The following is a 14,247-nucleotide window of genomic DNA, read 5'->3' on the forward strand; positions in this document are numbered from 1 at the left end:
GAGACTGGGAACCAAAGGGGCCAAGCTTGAGAGGTTCTTGTAGACGCTCAGTGGACTGACTTTCTGGACACTGCACTAGAGCCCTTTGCAGGTGTCTACAGGGTCATTCCCAGAAGACATAAATAAGGCTTTGCCAGCCTGGCCTTCAGCATTGACAAACTCACAAGAGAAAGGATGTGGAGAGAGATTTGAAGAGGCTGACCTTGAGGACAGGAGTGCTACAGCCACAAGGCAAGCAATGCAGGCAGCCACCAGCCACCAAAAGGGGATTCTCATCTAGAGCCTCTGTAGGCAGCACAGCCCTGTGACACTGTGATTTCAGCACAGTGATTTAATTTGATTTCTGGCCTCCAGAACTGTGAGAACAGTTTTCTGTTGTTTTGAGCCATAAATTTGTGGTAACTTGTACTACAGCTCCAGGAAATTACTACACCATCCTTGATGGTTGAGGCAAGCCAGGGAGCTCCAAGTGCAAAATGAGCACAGACCTGGCTCTGCAGCCAGGGACTTGTATGCCTGGGGCTGTCAAAGGAAAAAACTGAAACAGACCAGCTGTCAGAGACGACTTGCATAGCCATGATCTCCAATTTGTAGTTCAACCAAACAGTATACTTTTCTCATTACTGTGCAGCACAATTAGCATCTTTTGTTTCATTTGAAAAAATACAATAAACCAATAGCCAATATCATATTTAAAATTGGATGGGATCCCTGGGTGGCGCAGTGGTTTAGCGCCTGCCTTTGGCCCAGGGCGCGATCCTGGAGATCCGGGATCGAATCCCACGTCAGGCTCCCGGTGCATGGAGCCTGCTTCTCCCTCTGTCTGTGTCTCTGCCCCTCTCTCTCTCTCACTGTGTGCCTATCATAAATAAATAAATAAATAATTTAAAAATAATAAAATAAAATAAAATAAAATAAAATAAAATAAAATAAAATAAAATAAAATAAAATAAAATAAAATTGGTAAAGGGGCGAGTGGGTAGCTTAGTTGGTTAAGTGTCTGCCTTCAGCTCAAGTCATGATCCTATGAGCCCATGTCAGGCTCCCTGCTCAGTGGAGAGTCTGCTTCTCTCTGTTTCTCTGCTGTTCCCCCTGCTTGTGTTCTCTCTATGCCAAATAAATAAATAAAATCTTAAAAGAAAAAATAAAATGGGTTAAGCATTCCGACTAAAATGAGAAATAAGATAAGGAGGGCCACCATTACTACTATTATCTTATTTCTTCAATTCTGAGATGCACTCCTAACATTTCTGATATTGTAATGTGAATTACAATGTGCGGTACATTTCATATGGTAGCCCCCAAAAGCTATTATTGAATCAGTAGCATGTTCTATGTTCAACAGTCTTAGAATGAAAAAAATATGGTATTAAAATTGCTTTGGAGATTCTAGTGTATTTTATAATGGAAAACAGAAATATGAGGTAAATTAAAATATAAAGAAAAACCAGATTATGTGCAGATAATATCAAAACTAACTGATCAGCAGAATAAAAACTCTTAGAATCAACAGCAGTCAAGGAATATGGCTGGATATAAGAAAAATACACAAAACACAACCTGTTCCTTATATGTAGGATAAAAATACTATATTCTTAATAGCAAATAAAACATCAAAAAAAAAAAAAGAAGAGAGAAACATCTAGGAATAATCTCAAGAAATGTGAACAGTCTACATGTGGAAAGGTATAAAACTCTGCTGAAGAATATATATCTTAAGTAGGATATGCCAACCCCAAATAGGACAGTGGAACAGCCTATGAATGCCAAATAGAGCCAAATTAAATAACAGTTTACTGCAAAATCTAAGGAGGTTAGAGCAGTAAGGAGTCACTATTTGACAAAATGAAGACAGTTACACTAATTAATTCATGGCAGTACTGGTATCATATAAGAATGGAGCTAAAGACTGACAGAGCAGAACCATATTCCCTAAATAGACCTCAGTGTATGTATGGGCCCAATGCAGGACAGGACGCCAAAAGCACTGTAGGGGAGGAAGGGTATGTCAAAACATGGAGCTCAGCCAATTCAGAGGCTTTTTGGGGGGAAACAATCTATTTAGAGCCTTGCCTTACATTAATCAGCCAGAATAAATTACAAATGGATTAAAGGATTATCTGTATTTTAAATAAAAACACTAAAAAACAAAGTATGTAGGACTTATTTCATAGCAATGGAAGATATCAGAAAAGAGAAGGACATCTCTTCACTGCAGATAAGTTTCGTACTTCAAAAGATATGACACTGTTCGAAAATAAGTTTTAAAATATATTAATAAGAGTGCCTGGTGTCTCAGTGGTTGAGCGTCTGCCTTTGGCTCAGGTTGTGATCCTGGGGTCCTGGGATCGAGTCCCTCATCGGGCTCCCCCAGGGAGCCTGCTTCTCCCTCTGCCTATGTCTCTGCCTCTCCCTCTGTGTCTCTCATGAATAAATTAATAAAATCTTTATATATATATAATATATATTATAAATAATTTATATATTTATAAATTTTATGTTATATATTATATAAATATATATATTAAATATATTATTTAATATATCAGAGGTTCCAACACTGTAGTTTATCCTTTAATCCCCAAAATCATCTATGAGAGAGGTACACTACTGTTGACCCCATGTTACAGAAGAGGAAACAGAGACAGACCAAAGGCCACAGAGGTTGTTCAAGGTAATACAGCCAGCAGCTGGCAGAGCCAGGACTCAGAGTCAGGCATTTTGGCTCCAAAGCAGGTGGTCTTGGCCACTACACTAAGCTGTCCCCACTAAAACTACAGTCAATAAAAAAGGTAATCACACAAATATACCAAAGTACAAATGCCTATCAAACACTTGGGAAAATATTCAATTATACTAATAACTAACAACATGAAAATGTAGTATGATTTACATCATCATTCATAAAATTGGTAATAAAAAAATGAGATTACTCAGTGCTAGTTGGGGACTCCACGCTTACTTACCTTCACAATCTAATGTTGGACTCTAGGAATCTACTCTGGCTCTATCCAAAATATTCTCAGCTATGATTGAGTCACTGCCATCTCCCTTCTTTAAACCTTTTATGGCTACCCACTGGTTTTTGGATCAAGACCCAAGGTCATAACCAGGTCTGCAGAATGCCCCCACTTCCTGGCCAAACCTCCCCTAATCAGGCTTCACAAAAGATACCTTCCATTCTGTTTGTCCAACAGCCACAGAGTACTTTTGCAGCCTTGAAAAAGCCAAGTCACAGTTTTCTCCTCTAGTCCTGTCCCTATGCCAGAGGGCAGAAGCCATATAAAATTTATAGTACCCATAACCATAGGAAAGCTTTCTTCACAGTCTTTATCACGAATCACATATTTGCATGATCACTTAATTACTCATCATGTCTGCCTCTCCTGAGCAAATGTCTCATACTTCCATGACCCAGCTCAGTCCTCTGGCAATAGATGGTGCTCAACAAATATTTGTGGAATAGAGGGAGAAAAGGAAACAGCGAGGAGAGGAGGAGCAATAGACACTTGACTATATTGGCGGTAAGACCAATGATGGGTTCCACTGTTTAATGAAGTAATTGGACACTATATGTCCAATGTCTTCAATGTCCATAACCTCAGTTCATAGTCAAAACCATTATTTTTTTTAAACCATTATTATTAATAATGTAATCATAGGGGCTCCTGGGTGGCTCTGTCAGTTGTACGTCCAACTCTTGATCTCAGCTCAGGTCTTGATTTCAGGGTTATGAGTTCAAGCCCCATGGTGGGCTCCATGCTGGGTGTGGAGCCTACTTTAAAAAAAAGTAATCCTATCACTAGTTATTCTTAGTAAAAATAATAAAATCATAAAAATCTACCTTGAAAAGAGAATTTGAAATCTAGTATGAAGACTTAAGTTTGCTATAGCATTGTTTACAACAGGAAACCACTGAGAATGGCTTTAATGTCTCCAACTGCAGACATGATCGTGTAGACGCTGGAACAGTATAAATTACACAACACACAAAAGTGGTATAGACAGTTAATGCCACGGAGAATGTGTAAATCATAGTAAAGGAACATAACATAAACTTGTAACTAGAGAACAATTTTAGCTTTGGGAAACAACAGGCCTAAGTAGCAGGTACTGCTGACCACCTGCCTTCCTTCTGAGACAGCCCTGACTCGGTGCACCTTTCTCTGAGGCCAGGGTCCCTCCCCAGACCCAGAGGGAGGACTGTAATTAGTCTAATAAACTCCTCTTGGCGATTCCATTTTCTTGCCAAGAATGCATGTGACAGTTCTGGTTAATGAAGCACACCCAGCTGACTGCATTCCTTGCCGTGAAGAGGTGGTGCCCTGAGACAGCACAGCGGACGCAAGGACACAGGACACAGCTGAGCGGCTGAGTGGCCCCACGCAGGATGCAACAAATGTGTGGGTCAAGTAATACAGCACAGTACAAGAGACACCAATGTGTATGGACGTCGAGAGGGAAGATCACCAAGTGATCTTGCTCAATTTTATAGTTTCCTACAATTGTCAAGTTTTTTGTTCTAAAGCATCTATCACCCCCCAAATGGGGGTGGGGAATCAGTAAGAATAAAGAGATAAATACAAATGGCATGAAACTTGTCCTTAAGAAGCACAGTCTTGTAATGGAAGCAGCCATGTAAATAAAGGATTAAAATACTTGGTGCTAACACTGTAAGGCAGCACTTCATAGTTCTCAGTAGAGCTAAAATAAGAAAACTCACAAAAGCTAAATTGGGTGAGGACACAGGGCAGCGAGGCTCTCGGACACTGTTGGTTGTGACACGAATGGCCGCCGTTTTGGAAGTGGTTTGGCAGCTCCTCCTAAGGCACGGCATGCAACTGCCCTCACACTCAGCTACTGTACTCCTGCATACTTAGCAAGGAAAATACAAAGAAACAGTCACAGAGAGGCTTCTGTAAGAACGTTCCCAGAGCCAGGGGTAAAAGAGGAAAGCGGGAGCTGTGTGGTCTAATGGGTACAGAGTTTCGAATTTGCAAGAGAAAAAGTTCCGATGTTTCATGATGCAAATGTAGATATACTGTTGCACCATGGAAAAGTTCCAAACAGTAAGCTTGGAAACAGTAAGACATAAATTTCAGGTTACATGTTCTGTACCTCAATGAAAGAAAGAAAGAAAGAGAGAGAGAGAGAGAGAAAGAAAAGAAAAAAGAAAAGAAAAAGAAAAGAAAAAAAAAAGAAAAGAAAAGAAAAGAAAAAAGAAAAGAAAAGAAAAGAAAAGAAAAGAAAAGAAAAGAAAAGAAAAGAAAAGAAAGAAGAAAGAAAAAATATTCATAGAGCTTTATTCTTAAAAGTCTTCAACTGGACACAAACCAAATGTCCGTCATGTGATGAGCACACACGCTGGTGCACGTTTACACAGAGGGCAAGGTTTGAGCCCTGCTGAAGGAAGCCACACACAGAAGTGTGTTGCAGGATTCCACCGCGAGAGGCTTCAGAGCACCACAACTCATCTGTGCTGATGACAGACCTTTGGGGACACTGATGACTACAGAGGGGCATAAGGGAACCTTCTGGGGGTGATGGAAGTGCTTTATTTTCCTGATCTGGATTGTGATTAAATGGCTAGATATATTTGTCAATATTCATTGAAACATCTGCTGTCTATTGAATAAAATTATATCATAATAAAAGAGTCTTAGGGAAACAGTGGGATGAGGGAACTGGAAGGAGGTAAACTCATTATTGTGGCTCCACAGGGAAAAGCTGCCAGTGAAACTAGAGCAGCAGCCACAGGTAAACACCACCCACATGGCAGTTCATGGGTGTGCTAACAACATCAATTATGAGAATCATACATACATTTCAACCTCAGCTTCAAGAAACAAGCTTTGATATTCTGGAAAATCATTTTAAAATGATATATACACTAATGTAATGTAAAATAAAACATAGACCTTCATCTAATTCAAACTTATTTTATTTAAGACATTACACATATTTGCATCAAATATTTTGTTAAAATGGGAAATAAAACTGAATATTAGCTTTTTAAGGTAATAAAAAAAGCAAAACATAAAATACTAGAATACAGAATGAAGAAAAACATTTTAAAGCTTACAAGCAAAAGAAGAAATAAAAAAGTACAAAATTTGTCTACAGAATAATGAAAAATAGGTTTTGCATGTTTAATGAAAAAGCCAAGAGTAGATGGCAAACAAATTAGAAAAATATTCACAGTAAATGAAGTTTTTTGTTTGTTTTTCTCATGAGCACATACTCAGGTTTTTTAGGGAATCTGTATAATTTATTTTAAAAAATGCAATTAATAGACAAATATTAACTGAGAACTTAAAAATAGAAATAAAAATGGTAAGCATATGCAAAAAGAATTCAAACTCATCATAACAAAAGATGCAAATTAAAGCTAGACACTATTTTTCAATGTGGTGAAGATTTTCCTTCTTTAGTTAAAATACCCAATCCTGGAGGGTGGGCAGCCTGGGGCACCTGCACTCACTTTTCTAGAAGGGTGTCAGGACGACACCTGAAGGGGTGGGGTGCTGCAGGTGGAGGTTAAGTGGGGGCTTAAACACGAGCCCTCCCCCCTCAAGTCTCCCCTGCTACCAGAACTACTTGTTTGTGTTACAAGAAGAAACTCGAGGGAGTGGGCATGACTTGGGTAGGGTTTCTGCCAGGGAAGGTGCAGTAACCAGGAAAAACGGATGTGCTCTGCGGGGTGCTGGGTACAGATGTGGGCGGAGGGGCAACCCCTGAACAACCCCTGTCTTGAAGGTCCCCTGAGCCACTGTGCTGCAGCCCCCATGGCGGGGCAGCTTTGCGTCTCAGGGAGCAGTGGTGCAGGTGGCAGAAGGGGAAAGGCGGAGGGGCACACAGAGCCTGGCTGCATTGGGTGACAACCAAATCCACCAGACACAGTACAGATGGAGGTCTCTGTACCCATACACGTATACACATATGGATATGTACATATAATTTCATTTCTTTAATGCTGCAATTAAAACTGTAAGGTCAGGAAGGAGACACACAGCAGAGGTGGTAGCTCTACCTCTAGAGGGTGAGATGGGTTGCATGGAGGGGTCTCACTGCTTTCAGAATTTCCTAACTGGGTTTTTTTTTTTTTTAAGATTTTAAGTACTCTACATCCAACCTGGGACTTGCACTCACCCTCAAGATCAGGAGTCACCTGCTCCTCCGACTGAGCCAGACAGGCATCCCTCTAATTGGTATTTTTTAGCCTTTCTTGAGTGTTTTGGTATTTTAAAAAAGTTTTAAAGTTCACAACCCTTGTTCCCAAAACTCCAGTTGAAGAATGAGTTATTTATAAAAGGCTTAGAACAGTGCCTGGCACATTGTAAGTGCTCAAATTAATGTTTTAAAAATAAATTGGGAAAATCCTCCGTATACAACCCATCATAGCTTAAAGAGGTTTGGGTGGGGAGGGAAACATTTCATGGGGTTGAGCTTCAAGGTGGCTTCTCCTTGGGGCCTGACCCTTGGCCTCTGCAGGCACTTGGGGACAGGTTCTGCCTTTCCACGGTGGACCCGCAGGACTGGAGTTTACAGACATTTATACTGAGAATTGTATCTATCATGCAGACTGGAGTCCTCATCAACACGATGTCAGCATTTTCTCCCTGTGGGCAGATTTTCATTCGTTCATTTAATAAACATTTATTAAGCACATAGTATGTGTCAGGCACTGTCCTAGGTCCTAAAGATACAGCAGTAAATGAAACAAAAATTCTTATCCTCATTATTTTCATAAAGTTGATGTTTTAATGAGGAGAGATAGGCAATAAACAAATAAATACACACCAATTGGTTACAACTGTTAAAAAGAGAAATGATGCCAACTAAGGATGGGAGTAATCAAATCGACAACAGGGCTGTGTTCAGGTGTTTACCCATGAACAGGGAGGAAGCCTAACTCATTGATGGAGGTTAAGGAAGGCTTCCGGGAGAAGCATGCCCTGAGTCCAGAAGGCAGTCATCGGACGAAGCAGTGGGGCAGGGCAGATGCAGCCACCGCACAAGTGTGGGACGGCTAGAAGGCTCAGGATCAGTGCCACAACACAGCAACGACTCAACGGACAAAACCAGGGGGGTTTAGTTCAAGTCGGAGGGCTCTGGAAGGGCTTCCAAGTGGCTATGAGTGTGGCTGTGCACAGGCATGCATACAGTAGTCATCCCATGTGGTTATGGAGGAGCAGATTGCTTCTTCATCCCAGGAGTGGACCTGTGACACAGATCTGTCCAACCATGGCATCCCTGTCTCCCTGGCCATTGTGATTAGTTACAAGGCAGAAGAGAACTAACTGGAAAGTCACTGGCTTGGGTCTCCCGGTGCTCAGCTTTTTTAGTGTGTGTAAAGAAAGCAGCAGGATAAAATGAGGATGATAATAATAAACAAAAAGGAGCAGAGAAAGGCAGGACCAGGAGAGTCTTCATGACATTATTTCAGCCTCATGATCCAGCCATGCCTGAAGCTCATCTTTGGACTTCCTGGTTACATTATCAAAGTGAGGGAAGGGGAACTCTTTTTTTGTTTAACTTAGTTTATGTTGGGTTTCTACCATTTGCAACTAGATTAACATACCCTTTTTTGGGGGAAAGAGGTTCACTGTGTGTGTGGTTGTGATAGTGTACAGGGGAATGGGAGCCTAGATTATGTTAGAGTTTTTCCCATTAAGTTTGATAAAGACAGTGAAATAGGGGGCTTTCAGGCATCTGGGAGGGTACAGAGCAGCAATAACAGGTCCTGGGATATGTGTGTGTAAGTCAGTCTATATGGATTAGTAACATAAACCTGAGTTTGTATAACCCACTCTATAGCCCTAAGTCATCTTCAAACAGAGAACTAACACAGAACAGCTGATCAAAGACACCAAGAATATCATCTGTTTAACACCAGTTTACTATCCCCACATTAATGCACCTTGGTCACAGGTGTCTCCTAAATATTTAATGTTGCCATGTTGCCACCACCTTAATATTTTGAACTATTCAGCCTGTACCAAAAAAATCATCCAGTGTTCTCCAGAAAACTCACCAGGCAGCTGGACCTATTATGGTCCAATTATAACAGATGTTAATGCAAAATAAACTGCTGTGTCTCAAGAGATCACTACAGATGCCGAAAGCTCAGATCCTCTTGTTCATATATTTGAAAACTCTAATCAGTTGGTCATAGATAATAAGACCAATCTTGGTCTGAAATACAGCTTCAAATCTTTAAACCCACGTTTAAGAAAGATGCTAATATTATACTGTTACGGTATAAGAATGGCTAGCTTAAGGAAGCAATGGGTCTCATTCTGGCAGAAATAACAATACCTCAAGTTTTTTCTTCTTTCCACAGGTATTTGCCAAATACCTACTGTGTGCCCACGATCCCAGCACTGTGTGCCCATGAGCCTTTCCTTTTTCTCTGGGTGAAAAGGCCAAATCTTGGTTCACATCTGGACAATGCTGGGTAAAATGTAAAATAAAAGATAATTTATCACTGAACAATTTGAAATATTATTCTTGAAGCAAATATTGGCTCTCTAAACTCTGCTTATGCTTCCCTTGCCCCACTACAGCAGATTCACACCGCTAGGATTCTAGTCTCTGATAAATAACAAGACCCAAATTCCACACAGCCTGAGAAGCCTGGGTTCAAGTTCCAGTTCTGCTATCAACTAGTGTCAGGATTTGGACCAAGACTCATGTTCTGCATCTGGAAAATGGGGATATGCTTAGTTATTGTACCGTGTTGCTGGAAGTATTACATTAGCGGATATAAAGTGATACGGTGTCATGCACATAACAAGTGCTCAACAAAAAGAAGCTATAATTCAGAACGTGAGGCCTTAGCCTCTTTCCAGTTCTAAAATTTTACAAGATCTCTAGTAGAGAGATTATGGGTTTTGAGATTCCTCCTTTCGACCCCCCCACCCCCGTCTGCTTCATCACATCTGGCAGAATAGCAAATACCCAAAACAGCAAAAAGTTCCCCCTCTTCTTCATCAGCTGTGCCAATGGGAAGCCTTCAGCAAGGGAGCAAATTCAAGTGCCTCGGTGCTGTGCCCTTCCTAATAATAGCTTGACACTTCAAATTCTGACAATAGCCCTGCAAAGTAGATATAATGACCCTCGCTTCCCAGGTGAGAAGGAGAAGTTAACTCACTGAACGTCACACAGACGGCAAACGGCAGACCTGACTGCACCCTTCATGCCCATTTCCACCTAGTCCTCCGCTTCCCATATAGCAAGCACGCCACTGCTCATTAAGTCAGGGAAAAGACCTTTCGGGGGCTCTGAAACGATGGGCACGAGCCTCCTTAGGTAAAGAGAGGAGCTCGGCCATCCGATGCTCCTGCGCGCTGCGCTGCCCGTGACCTCCCGGCCTCCCCCTCCGGCAGCAGCCACCGCACAGGCCTGTGTGCCAAGTCCGCCACTCCGGCAGCGCGGCCTCCGCCGCCCCGGTCGAGCGCCTGTGGGGCCCCCCGCCCTGCCCCGGACAGGCAGGTCTCCCAAACTCTGATATCACACACCTGCGGCAGGCTTACCCTCTAGCCGGGCCCAAGAATCACGCCGAGCCGGCGGAGGGCCGGCGGTGACGCAACCAGGCCTCCTGCAGCACCGCCAGGCCGAGGCACCCGGCACCGCGCTGGCCGCAACCCGCTGCGGGCTGTCGGCGGCGGACGCCCACGCCTGCCCCGCGGGAGGCCGCTCCGGGCTGCGGTGCGGGCGCCAGCGGTCCCGGCGGGGAGGCGCAGGGCGGCGCGGCCCCGGACGAGCCCCAGGAGCCCCGCGCCAGCCGCGGTCCGCGCCTAGGGCAGCAGCGCCGGTGGTACCCAGCCGCGGGGCTGCGACCGCACGCGAGCCAGAGCATCCGCGCGCCCCGCACACACGCGAGCGCGCGCGCACGAGCACGCGCCCGGACGCACGCGCACGCACACCCCCGGTGCGCGTCCCCGGCCCTCCCGCCCCCCAGCCGAACCCCCCCTCCTGCCGCAGCTCGGGTCGGGAAGGCGGTGCGGGGAAGGAAACAGCCTCCTTACCGGGTGCAGTGATCCTCCGGGCCGCGGCGCGACCCCAGAGGCTGCCACGGCCGCGGACCCTCCCCGCCCGCCCCCACCACGTAGCCGCCGCCGCCGCTGCCGCCGGGAATCAATGGCCGGGTCGCCGAGTGCTGACGTCACGGCGCGCCGGGCGTGGGCGGCCGCACCACGTGACCACCGCCTCTTTTGTCTGCGTGGTGGCCGCCGGGGTTTTGCTGTGGGTGTTGTGGGGGGCTCGCTGGGGGCGGGGGCGGGGGTGCGGGTCAGCGGGACCGACGTGGGGGGAGGTGCTCGCCGACGCCCGGCGCGGTGTGTAGCTCCGGGGGTGTTTGGACGGCCTCGAGGACCCGGAATTCCTTGCTCAGACGTGGTCCTAGGACGGCCGGTCAGTTTATCTAGAAAGCCCCGTAGTGAGGGCCGCCGGGGGGCGGGGGGAGGGAGGGCTGGTCTCTGCGGGCTCTGCACCGCGGGCCCGGAGGTGATCCCCTGTGACCGGCCGCCGGGCCGCCCGGTGACTTTCCTGTGGGGTCGGTGCCCCTCACGCTGTTGCCTGACTGTCCGCACCGCTCTTCCAGCGCGTTACTTTCACATCCAGAGTCCTTATTAAGCAATATGGTGGTTTCCGTGTTGGCGAACCGTCTGGTGTTCTGGACGCACGTTCACAGGCGCGTTACTAAATGTCTAGTTCATCCAGGCCGCCCCCACAAACTACCGCAGACTTGGAAACAACAGCAATTTACTTCTCACAGTTCTTTTGTTTTGGATCGATTTATTTCCGAGCGGAGGGGAGCGGAGGGGCGGGGGAGACTCTTCAAGCTGAGCCCCGAGCCTGGAGTCCCGGGGCGGGGGGCGGGGGGGGGTGGCGCTGTTCCCGGGATCCGAGATCACGACCTGAGCTGCAACCAAGCGTCGGGTGCTGCAGGGGCGGAGCCGCCAGGCGCCCCTTTTCTGGGCGCTCTGAAGGCCGGAAGCGAGATCCCGGCCTGGGTAGGCTTCTGGGATGGCAGGGGCCTGGGCACCTCCCAGCCGGCTCCCTCCTAGGCACCCCCCCACTCCTGAGCGCCAGTGCGCCCCATACTATCTGCTTGGGCGCTAGGGTGTCACCGAGGGACCCTGGGCGGGCGTTCTCGGTCAGACCTGAGATTCATCCTCGCGGCCCCCCGCAGAGTCGCGGCTACGTGGCGGTCCACTATGTGAGCGTGTCATTTATTCATTCTCCAGCTGTTGAACAGCTCTGCCGTCTCTGTTTTTTTGTTTTTTGTTTTTTGTTTTTTTGCTATTTCCAACAGTGCTGTTATGAGGCATTGCCTTTTGGTGCTAAAAACTTCTTGGGTCCAATTACCTAGGAGTAGAATTGATGGGTCTTGGGGGTGTTAGTGCTTACCTTCTTATGATACTGCCATCTTTATTCAAAGTGGCTATGCAGTTTACACTTCTGCCCGCATCCGTATTTTCTTCCCTAATGCTTTAGACTTCTGCATTTGGGGCAATGAAATGGGAGTTAAATAGTCTCATCCCAGCTTTCTTGGCACATCCCTGAGGTGAAGCGTCTCGTGTATTTATTGGCCAAGACTTAAGGGATTTCAAGGCAGACGATCAAAAAGGTATGACCACGAGGTGGCAGTCACACACACACACACACACACACACACACACACACACACGTTTCTTCTTGCCGGCTCTGACGTATGTGTGCTGAAGTCCCTCACAACTAGACCATGCGGAGACCCTGGGGCATCTAGAAGGAGCGGAGGGCAAGGAAATTCCCAGGTTGTTAGGTGACCTTGCCCTGCAGCCCAGCGGGAAGTCTCTGGGTCAGAAAGCTCTGAAGGGTTTAAATATTTTATTTATTTATTCATGAGAGACAGAGAGAGAGAGTCAGAAATATAGGCATAAGGAGAAGCAGGCTCCATGCTGGGAGCCCAACGTGGGACTGGATCCCGGGACTCCAGGATCACACCCTGGGCTGAAGGTGGCGCTAAACCACTGAGCCACCCAGGGATCCCTGTGTAAACATCTAAGTGTGGTACTTACTGGCAGGCTTTGAGCTTAGAGGTCCCATTCCGGGTATAGAAATAACCGTGGGGCTGTATACAGAGGCCATCTTTGGCTCACTTATAATAGCCAGTTCATGTCTTTTGCTCTTTTTTTTTTTTTTTTTTTAGTGAATTGTACCGAACACTACTTCTTTGTTACTTCTGTGTGTTGCAAGTTTCTTCTCTCATATATGGCTTGTCTTTTCACTTTCTGTTTTGATAAATACACGTTCTTAACTTTCAGTTTATAAATGTTTACTGTCTTTTTTCCAACCTTAATATATATTAATTTACTCTTCTAAAAATATTTAGTTTTGTTTTTGACACTTCAATTCTTACGCTCTCTGGAATTTAGTTTATGGTTTTACTTTTTACAAATGACTCCCCTCGGCCAGGTTTGTTTGTATTTATTTATTTATTTATTTATTTATTTATTTATTTATTTATTTATTTATGATAGTCACAGAGAGAGAGAGAGAGGTGCAGAAAGACAGGCAGAGGGAGAAGCAGGCTCCATGCACCGGGAGCCCGATGTGGGATTCGATCCCGGGTCTCCAGGATCACACCCCGGGCTGCAGGTGGCGCTAAACTGCTGCGCCACCCAGGGATCCCCCAGGTTTGTTTTTTAACTTAGCCCCACCTTTCCTAACTGTTGTGCCAACGTGGTAATGTATTAACATTAACATGGCTGTACTTCTAAACTGTCTGTTCTACTGTATGATTTGTGGATATTAATGTCTACACTACACTGTTTAATTACCATAGCCATAGAAAAAGTCTTGATTATTTAGCAGGAAAAATCTTCCTTATTTTTCTTCTGCATCTTCTGCGTGGCTATTCTTGGTCCTATATTTTTCCATGCATGTTTTAGAACAAGCTTCTCTGGTTGCACAGACACATACACAAAACTTGTTGGGATTTTAATTGGCATTGCTTTGAATATACAGATCAGTTTGGGTAGAATTTGCACCTTTATGACTCTGAGTCTTAATTCATAGCTATCTTTTTATTAGGTCTTCATTAATGTCTTTTCAGTAAAGGTTTACTATTTTCTGTGTCCACATTTTGCACAGTTTTTGTTGGGTTTATTCCTAGATACCTTTTAAGTTTTGTTGCTGTTGTGATATCCTTTAAATTTACACTTTGTAATAGTTTGTTGCTAGGGTAGAAATAAATAGGAG

General features: G+C 45.0%; 1 protein-coding gene across 3 annotated transcripts in view; it reads right to left on the reverse strand.

Annotated features, from left to right (window-relative positions):
* The window catches only part of ADAR (adenosine deaminase RNA specific), a 38,773-nt gene extending 27,615 nt beyond the window's left edge, over nucleotides 1-11,158 (reverse strand). The window contains exons 1-2 of one of the 3 annotated variants that reach the window (XM_077900853.1): nucleotides 11,031-11,103; nucleotides 9,319-9,453 (exon numbers count right to left, since the gene is read on the reverse strand). The gene's annotated coding sequence lies outside the window, so the exon portion shown is untranslated. Of the gene's footprint in view, nucleotides 1-9,318; nucleotides 9,454-11,030 lie in introns of those variants that run through there. The other 2 variants (XM_077900855.1, XM_077900854.1) reach the window with 2 other exon arrangements.
* Between the last annotated feature and the right edge of the window lie 3,089 nt (nucleotides 11,159-14,247).

The sequence above is a fragment of the Canis aureus genome, chromosome 6, assembly GCF_053574225.1.
Source record: "Canis aureus isolate CA01 chromosome 6, VMU_Caureus_v.1.0, whole genome shotgun sequence".
In the NCBI taxonomy this organism is placed as follows: domain Eukaryota; kingdom Metazoa; phylum Chordata; class Mammalia; order Carnivora; family Canidae; genus Canis; species Canis aureus.